Source organism: Gigantopelta aegis, unplaced genomic scaffold, assembly GCF_016097555.1.
Source record: "Gigantopelta aegis isolate Gae_Host unplaced genomic scaffold, Gae_host_genome ctg7647_pilon_pilon:::debris, whole genome shotgun sequence".
In the NCBI taxonomy this organism is placed as follows: Eukaryota; Metazoa; Mollusca; class Gastropoda; order Neomphalida; family Peltospiridae; genus Gigantopelta; species Gigantopelta aegis.
This window is the reverse complement of record NW_024535981.1, coordinates 707-10991: the sequence shown is the minus strand read 5'-3', so window position 1 is coordinate 10991 and position 10285 is coordinate 707. Positions and strand designations below refer to the sequence as shown.

General features: G+C 38.7%; 2 non-coding genes and 2 pseudogenes across 2 annotated transcripts; 2 read left to right on the top strand and 2 right to left on the bottom strand.

Moving 5' to 3' along the window:
• The first annotated feature begins 1096 nt into the window (after nucleotides 1-1096).
• Nucleotides 1097-1215, top strand: LOC121366906 (annotated as a pseudogene).
• Nucleotides 1216-2911: 1696 nt separating this feature from the next.
• LOC121366903 lies at nucleotides 2912-3030 on the top strand. The gene has a single exon (XR_005957258.1). It is a non-coding gene; the product is annotated as a 5S ribosomal RNA (ribosomal RNA).
• A 1946-nt stretch (nucleotides 3031-4976) lies between these two features.
• Nucleotides 4977-5097, bottom strand: LOC121366902 (annotated as a pseudogene).
• A 4764-nt stretch (nucleotides 5098-9861) lies between these two features.
• LOC121366899 lies at nucleotides 9862-9980 on the bottom strand. The gene has a single exon (XR_005957257.1). It is a non-coding gene; the product is annotated as a 5S ribosomal RNA (ribosomal RNA).
• Nucleotides 9981-10285: the final 305 nt, after the last annotated feature.

Genomic DNA, 10285 nt, shown 5'->3' with positions numbered 1-10285 from the left:
GTCAAACAGCAGACTACTTGCGCGGTGAAACTTCCGGATTTTGGACAACCAAATGGGAAGATAACTGTAATCTGAGGCCGTCTCCCCCGAATCCGAATCCGAAGATGAAGAAATGGAATAAATGCAGACGCCACTTGGTGGCGGCTCTTTTAAGAGCCAAACAAATCACACGAAAGTGGTTTTATACATAATTGCAATATTTGATTTTTATTCACACGCACAGACACAGTATTGTAAATGCATACTCCCGAAAAGGGACACACACCTACTTTTTTCCCGCTCTCCACATAATTATGTTTTACTCATCACCACCCCTACCCAATCAAAAACAAAAAAGAAACGGATCCTTGTTTACAGACACCTCAGCACAATTAAACATACATCTACACGCGCGCACGCATACAGACATGCACGAACAGACAACTGCCCCCACACAACTCCCCCCAACACATATCTTTTCAAATCATTGTTTACACTTTCTAAGCCTCAAAAAATTCAGTGACGTCATTTGTCATTGTAACACAAGGGCGATGTTGAACTTAGTGGGTAGAACGCTTACCTGAGGCGCGATGCGTTGTACGATAGGAAGGCGATGGGTTTTATCCCGTCCCAACCATATTTCTTTCTCTTTTTCTTTTTCATATCGTTGTTTTCGCCGTGGAAGGCAAACTCCGCTTCCAAGAGTCAAACAATTGCGTGACGTCATTTGTCATTGTAATATTACGGCAATACCAAGTTTACTGGGTAGAGCGCTCACCTGAGGCGTATTATCTTATAGGATACGAACTATAAGGTATCTTTCCGTTACAACCGGTGCACAGCGATTCTTAAATAAGTCTTTATGCTGTGGTAGCAAAACTTCGTTTCGAAGCGTCTAACAATTGCGTGACGTCATTTGTCATTGTAAGACAATGACAATATCTAGCTTAGTGGAGAACCCCACCCCACCCCACCCCCGCGCTAAATTCGTGAACATGCGCCTGGCCCCACCGAACGCCATTTTACCTGTCCGTCGAAAAAAATAAAACAAAAATGAATGCTGAATGATAACTTCCGGAATACTACATACGTATACCTTTATTTTACATCAGTTCTTGTCTACGGCCATACCACGTTGAAAGCACCGGTTGTCGTCCGATCAACGAAGTTAAGCAACGTCGGGCCCGGTTAGTACTTGGATGGGTGACCGCCTGGAAACACCGGGTGGTGTAGAAATTTTTTCTATTAACAAAATAATATTTTAATTTACTTTAGAATATCGATTTTATTTATTTATTTATTCATTTTTTCATTGATTATTATTACCATGATTATTATTATTATTATTGAGGCTAGTCATAAATAAATTCATCTATAAAGGAGCACTGTTGTTTAAGGACCAGGGCAAAGAAATTAACAGTTAAAGTTTTAACGAAGGTACCTACCCGTTATTCTAATTGCCTTGATTACGTCATTGAGTTTGTTAATTAGATCAACTAATTGACTGGCACTTGAGTGGTCTGGATTTGTGTACAATGTGTATATTGCTGACGTGACATTGAGTATTAGTTCGTGTCATAAGGAATATAAAGTGCATGTTTCTCTTCTCTCTGTACATTTCATTTTTATAATTACGACACTGCTGTTCAATATAATGGAGAAATTCAATCTATACGCCGAACTCTACGATTCTGAGAATCGTTTCAGACGAGCCTGTGAGCAGGTCATCTTCCTTAACGACAGGCTAGAAGACCTCCAGATTCGCTATGATAAAGCGAGAATCGACAACCACAAGTCATTCCGTTACAACCTGCGACTGAAGATGGCAACAGTAGAGGGAGTCCGGAACTCTTACTACGAGTATGCTTGCTGGAAAGCAGAAATGGTTGCAGAGTTGAGGCTGAAGGTGGCAATCGTCTCCCCCGAATCCGAATCCGAAGATGAAGAAATGGAATAAATGCAGACGCCACTTGGTGGCGGCTCTTTTAAGAGCCAAACAAATCACACGAAAGTGGTTTTATACATAATTGCAATGTTTGATTTTTATTCACACGCACAGACACAGTATTGTAAATGCATACTCCCGAAAAGGGACACACACCTACTTTTTTCCCGCTCTCCACATAATTATGTTTTACTCATCACCACCCCTACCCAATCAAAAACAAAAAAGAAACGGATCCTTGTTTACAGACACCTCAGCACAATTAAACATACATCTACACGCGCGCACGCATACAGACATGCACGAACAGACAACTGCCCCCACACAACTCCCCCCAACACATATCTTTTCAAATCATTGTTTACACTTTCTAAGCCTCAAAAAATTCAGTGACGTCATTTGTCATTGTAACACAAGGGCGATGTTGAACTTAGTGGGTAGAACGCTTACCTGAGGCGCGATGCGTTGTACGATAGGAAGGCGATGGGTTTTATCCCGTCCCAACCATATTTCTTTCTCTTTTTCTTTTTCATATCGTTGTTTTCGCCGTGGAAGGCAAACTCCGCTTCCAAGCGTCAAACAATTGCGTGACGTCATTTGTCATTGTAATATTACGGCAATACCAAGTTTACTGGGTAGAGCGCTCACCTGAGGCGTATTATCTTATAGGATACGAACTATAAGGTATCTTTCCGTTACAACCAGTGCACAGCGATTCTTAAATAAGTCTTTATGCTGTGGAAGCAAAACTTCGTTTCGAAGCGTCTAACAATTGCGTGACGTCATTTGTCATTGTAAGACAATGACAATATCTAGCTTAGTGGAGAACCCCACCCCACCCCACCCCCGCGCTAAATTCGTGAACATGCGCCTGGCCCCACCGAACGCCATTTTACCTGTCCGTCGAAAAAAATAAAACAAAAATGAATGCTGAATGATAACTTCCGGAATACTACATACGTATACCTTTATTTTACATCAGTTGTTGTCTACGGCCATACCACGTTGAAAGCACCGGTTGTCGTCCGATCAACGAAGTTAAGCAACGTCGGGCCCGGTTAGTACTTGGATGGGTGACCGCCTGGGAACACCGGGTGCTGTAGAAATTTTTTCTATTAACAAAATAATATTTTAATTTACTTTAGAATATCGATTTTATTTATTTATTTATTCATTTTTTCATTGATTATTATTACCATGATTATTATTATTATTATTGAGGCTAGTCATAAATAAATTCATCTATAAAGGAGCACTGTTGTTTAAGGACCAGGGCAAAGAAATTAACAGTTAAAGTTTTAACGAAGGTACCTACCCGTTATTCTAATTGCCTTGATTACGTCATTGAGTTTGTTAATTAGATCAACTAATTGACTGGCACTTGAGTGGTCTGGATTTGTGTACAATGTGTATATTGCTGACGTGACATTGAGTATTAGTTCGTGTCATAAGGAATATAAAGTGCATGTTTCTCTTCTCTCTGTACATTTGATTTTTATGGGGTGGGGTTCTCCACTAAGCTAGATATTGTCATTGTCTTACAATGACAAATGACGTCACGCAATTGTTAGACGCTTCGAAACGAAGTTTTGCTTCCACAGCAGTAAAGACTTATTTAAGAATCGCTGTGCACTGGTTGTAACGCGAAAGATACCTTATAGTTCGTATCCTATAAGATAATACGCCTCAGGTGAGCGCTCTACCCAGTAAACTTGGTATTGCCGTAATATTACAATGACAAATGACGTCACGCAATTGTTTGACGCTTGGAAGCGGAGTTTGCCTTCCACGGCGAAAACAACGATATGAAAAAGAAAAAGAGAAAGAAATATGGTTGGGACGGGATAAAAACCATCGCCTTCCTATCGTACAACGCATCGCGCCTCAGGTAAGCGTTCTACCCACTAAGTTCAACATCGCCCTTGTGTTACAATGACAAATGACGTCACTGAATTTTTTGAGGCTTAGAAAGTGTAAACAATGATTTGAAAAGATATGTGTTCGGGGGAGTTGTGTGGGGGCAGTTGTCTGTTCGTGCATGTCTGTATGCGTGCGCGCGTGTAGATGTATGTTTAATTGTGCTGAGGTGTCTGTAAACAAGGATCCGTTTCTTTTTTTGTTTTTGATTGGGTAGGGGTGGTGATGAGTAAAAACATAATTATGTGGAGAGCGGGAAAAAAGTAGGTGTGTGTCCCTTTTCAGGAGTATGCATTTACAATACTGTGTCTGTGCGTGTGAATAAAAATCAAACATTGCAATTATGTATAAAACCACTTTCGTGTGATTTGTTTGGCTCTTAAAAGAGCCGCCACCAAGTGGCGTCTGCATTTATTCCATTTCTTCATCTTCGGATTCGGATTCGGGGGAGACGATTGCCACCTTCAGCCTCAACTCTGCAACCATTTCTGCTTTCCAGCAAGCATACTCGTAGTAAGAGTTCCGGACTCCCTCTACTGTTGCCATCTTCAGTCGCAGGTTGTAACGGAATGACTTGTGGTTGTCGATTCTCGCTTTATCATAGCGAATCTGGAGGTCTTCTAGCCTGTCGTTAAGGAAGATGACCTGCTCACAGGCTCGTCTGAAACGATTCTCAGAATCGTAGAGTTCGGCGTATAGATTGAATTTCTCCATTATATTGAACTGCAGTGTCGTAATTATAAAAATCAAATGTACAGAGAGAAGAGAAACATGCACTTTATATTCCTTATGACACGAACTAATACTCAATGTCACGTCAGCAATATACACATTGTACACAAATCCAGACCACTCAAGTGCCAGTCAATTAGTTGATTCTAATTTAACAAACCTCAATGACGTAATCAAGGCAATTAGAATAACGGGTAGGTACCTTCGTTAAAACTTTAACTGTTAATTTCTTTGCCCTGGTCCTTAAACAACAGTGCTCCTTTATAGATGAATTTATTTATGACTAGCCTCAATAATAATAATAATAATCATGGTAATAATAATCAATGAAAAAATGAATAAATAAATAAATAAAATCGATATTCTAAATTAAATTAAAATATTATTTTGTTAATAGAAAAAATTTCTACAGAACCCGGTGTTCCCAGGCGGTCAACCCATCCAAGTACTAACCGGGCCCGACGTTGCTTAACTTCGTTGATCGGACGACAACCGGTGCTTTCAACGTGGTTATGGCCGTAGACAAGAACTGATGTAAAATAAAGGTATACGTATGTAGTATTCCGGAAGTTATCATTCAGCATTCATTTTTGTTTTATTTTTTTCGACGGACAGGTAAAATGGCGTTCGGTGGGGCCAGGCGCATGTTCACGAATTTAGCGCGGGGGTGGGGTGGGGTGGGGTTCTCCACTAAGCTAGATATTGTCATTGTCTTACAATGACAAATGACGTCACGCAATTGTTAGACGCTTCGAAACGAAGTTTTGCTTCCACAGCATAAAGACTTATTTAAGAATCGCTGTGCACCGGTTGTAACGGAAAGATACCTTATAGTTCGTATCCTATAAGATAATACGCCTCAGGTGAGCGCTCTACCCAGTAAACTTGGTATTGCCGTAATATTACAATGACAAATGACGTCACGCAATTGTTTGACGCTTGGAAGCGGAGTTTGCCTTCCACGGCGAAAACAACGATATGAAAAAGAAAAAGAGAAAGAAATATGGTTGGGACGGGATAAAACCCATCGCCTTCCTATCGTACAACGCATCGCGCCTCAGGTAAGCGTTCTACCCACTAAGTTCAACATCGCCCTTGTGTTACAATGACAAATGACGTCACTGAATTTTTTGAGGCTTAGAAAGTGTAAACCATGATTTGAAAAGATATGTGTTGGGGGAGTTGTGTGGGGGCAGTTGTCTTTTCGTGCATGTCTGTATGCGTGCGCGCGTGTAGATGTATGTTTAATTGTGCTGAGGTGTCTGTAAACAAGGATCCGTTTCTTTTTTGTTTTTGATTGGGTAGGGGTGGTGATGAGTAAAACATAATTATGTGGAGAGCGGGAAAAAAGTAGGTGTGGTGTCCCTTTTCAGGAGTATGCATTTACAATACTGTGTCTGTGCGTGTGAATAAAAAATCAAATATTGCAATTATGTATAAAACCACTTTCGTGTGATTTGTTTGGCTCTTAAAAGAGCCGCCACCAAGTGGAGTCTGCATTTATTCCATTTCTTCATCTTCGGATTCGGATTCGGGGGAGACGATTGCCAGATTACAGCCTATCTCTACAACCATTTCTGCAAAATCCAGCAAGTTTACTCGTAGCAAATAGTTCCGGACTGTTTGACTGTGATTATCTTCATGCAGCAGACAGTAACGGAGTGGCTTGTGTTGATCGACTCTCGCTTTATCATAGACGATATCATGTAGGTCTTGTAGCTGTGTTGTTAACTTGTTGACCGAGCTCACAGGCTCGTCTGAATTCCTGCCTCATGCAATCGTAGTGTTCGGCGTATAGATTGGGGTTTACTCCATGTAGGTTGAACAGCAGTGTCGTAATTATAAAAATCAATATGTACAGAGAGAAGAGCTGGGACAACACTTTATATCCTTTTGACACGATGTAATACTCAATGTCACGCAGCAAGCATACATACACAATCCAGACCACTGCTGCCAGTCAATAAAAATATCGAATTAGCAAACTCAATGACGTAATCAAGGCAACAGAATAACGAAATTACCTGTCGTTGAGGCCTGATATGTTCATTCAATTACCCCGGTTAAAACAACAGTGCTCCTTGTATATGAAAGTATTTATGACCAGCCTCAATGAAATTATAAGAATCGATGGTGCCATACCATAAGGAATGAAAAAATGAATAAATAAATAAATAAATATTTTCTAAAGTAAATTAACATATTTTTTGAATTAATAGAAATTAAATTTCTACAGCACCCGGTTTTCCCAGGCGGTATCCATCCAAGTAGCATAAGTAAAAATGAAACCTCTGACGTTGCTTAATTTCGTTGATGGACGACACCCGTTTTTTAGGGATCTTTTGATTCGTGAAACTCAATTTGCATAAAAATAGCAAAAGTTACATATAAAAATAAGTAAAGATCACACAACTTTTTTTTTTTACATAGAAACTACATGAACCATCCACACTTTAATGAGTTTCTCACATTATTGCACACATTGCACACGCAAAAATTAAAAATAAAATTGAGGGATATCTATCTACAAGTAAATGTAATTTTTTAAAGATATAGACTAAATAAATAGTATTCAGTGGGTTTTAAAACTATTATCAGTATTTAGATTAAAAAGACATTATTCTTTTATATATTTATTATAAATGCAGAAATCTATTTTTAAAGTATATTTTTCAAAAGTATGGTACTGTCTCAATATCCTGTTTAAAAAACTTAACAATATAACATTCCCCCATTGATGCGGCCTATTAAACGTCTCTTGAAAACTGTATTCAGTAATTGAGAGCAAAGCATTTGATGGTATACTTTGTCAGGTTTGTTGCAGAAAAATAACACCAAAAAGGTTAACATTTTTTTTGTAATACAGATGGCAGAATAAACCAGTATGCTTATTCAGTGGTCATTACTACAAACATCCTTCCAAATCAAGAAAATACTTAAATCAATAAGGTATCACAGACACTGGCACATGACACATATTGTTATCTTCAGTTTAAAACACTGGAAATTGAAAAATGGTGGTGTTGCATAGTTAAATCTTTAGGTAGGAAAATAATGTATGAGCAATTTTGGTGACTAAGTCTTCAAATTCCAAAGTTGTCTTCATCACAGTAAATATTATTTTCCAACTGGCCTAATAATCTATAACAATACCCATATTAATATGCATTTATTCTAAACTGTTTGCCTTTTAAAATTTTGTGAAATTAGTACTAATATAGTTATTGAAGTAATTTAAGTAAATACAGCAGTTCAAAAAATTAATATCAAGAAAAATGTCTAACTTGTCCCGGAAATTTAATATTAGTGTAAAAACATTTGTTTCACCAGGAAGCGAATTTTCAGACATTACACCATAAGCAGTGAAACAGAACTGCTGCCAACATATCATGATATTCAGTCTTTATATTTCGACTAAGCCTCCACCGGTAACAAATCCCGGTATAATTCAAAATATCAGCCAGTTTTATATTTTTTGTTTTTCAAAGAATTTAAACATAAGTTTGATTTTTCATTAAAAATGGAGTATGAAATCTGGCTGATATATACGTTTGCTTAAATTCGTTTCGGACGGACAACCGGTGCTTTCAACGTGGTATGGCCGTAGAAAACAACTGATGTAAAAGAAAGGTATACCAAATTTTTTGTTTACAAACACTGTGGGGCCAGATAGAACATATGTAGACAGAAAAAATCATTCAGCTGCATCATTGTAATAAGAAATTCCAAAATTTGATAAAGTTATTACATTTTGAAGTTGGTGGGTCTCCACTAAGCTAGATTTGTCATTGCTAAAAATGACAAATGACGTCACGCATTGTAGACGCTTCGAAATCGAACTGTTGCTTAACAGCATAAAGACTTATTTATAATCGCAGTGCAAAGGTTGTAACATAACGATACCTATAGTTCGTATCCTTTAAGATAATATGCCTCAGGTGAGCGCTCTACCCAGTAAACTTGATATTGCCGTAAAAACAATGACAAATTGACGTCACGCAATTGTTTGACGCTTGGAAGCGGAGGTTGCCTTCAACGGCAAAAACAACGATATGAAGTTTCCAAAGAGAAAGAAATATGGTTGGGACGGGTAAAAAACATCGCCTTCATGGCAAACGCATCGCGCCTCATGTAAGCGTTCTACCCACTAAGTTCAACATCGCCATTGTGTTACAATGACAAATGACGTCACATGAATTTTTTGAGGCTTAGAAAGTGTAAACAATGATTTGAAAAGATATGTTGGGGGGATTGTGTGGGGGCAGTTGTTTGTTCGTGCATGTCCGTGCGCCGTGTAGATGTAGTGTTTTTTGTGCTGAGTGTGTAAACAAGTAAAATGGGGTGTACTCCGTTTTCTTTTTGTTTTAGATTGGGTGGGGTGGTGATGAGTAAAACAATATTATGTGGAAAGAGCGGGAAAAAAGTAGGTGTTGTCCCTTTTCAGGAGTATGCATTTACAATACTGTGTCTGTGGCGTGTGAATAAAAATCAAATATTGCCATTATGTATAAAAAACTTTCGTCTGATTTGTTTGGCTCTTAAAAGAGCCGCCACCAAGTGGCGTCTGCCTTTATTCCATTTCTTCATCTTCGGATTCGGGGGAGACGATTGCCACCTTCAGCCTCAACTCTGCAACCATTTCTGCTTTCCAGCAAGCATACTCGTAGTAAGAGTTCCGGACTCCCTCTACTGTTGCCATCTTCAGTCGCAGGTTGTAACGGAATGACTTGTGGTTGTCGATTCTCGCTTTATCATAGCGAATCTGGAGGTCTTCTAGCCTGTCGTTAAGGAAGATGACCTGCTCACAGGCTCGTCTGAAACGATTCTCAGAATCGTAGATTTCGGCGTATAGATTGAATTTCTCCATTATATTGAACTGCAGTGTCGTAATTATAAAAATCAAATGTACAGAGAGAAGAGAAACATGCACTTTATATTCCTTATGACACGAACTAATACTCAATGTCACGTCAGCAATATACACATTGTACACAAATCCAGACCACTCAAGTGCCAGTCAATTAGTTGATCTAATTAACAAACTCAATGACGTAATCAAGGCAATTAGAATAACGGGTAGGTACCTTCGTTAAAACTTTAACTGTTAATTTCTTTGCCCTGGTCCTTAAACAAACAGTGCTCCTTTATAGATGAATTTATTTATGACTAGCCTCAATAATAATAATAATAATCATGGAAAATAATACAATGAAAAAATGAAAATAAAATTAATAAATAAAATCGATATTCTAAAGTAAATTAAAATATTATTTTGTTAATAGAAAAAATTTCTACAGCACCCGGTGTTCCCAGGCGGTCACCCATCCAAGTACTAACCGGGCCCGACGTTGCTTAACTTCGTTGATCGGACGACAACCGGTGCTTTCAACGTGGTATGGCCGTAGGACAACAACTGATGTAAATAAGGTATACGTATGTAGTATTCCGGAATTTAACATTCAGCATTCATTTTTGTTTTATTTTTTCGACGGACAGGTAAAATGGCGTTCGGTGGGGCCAGGCGCATGTTCACGAATTTAGCGCGGGGGTGGGGTGGGGTGGGGTTCTCCACTAAGCTAGATATTGTCATTGTCTTACCATGACAAATGACGTCACGACAATTGTTAGACGCTTCGCAACGAAGTTTTGCTTCCACAGCATAAAGACTTATTTAAGAATCGCTGTGCACTGGTTGTAAACGGAAAGATACCT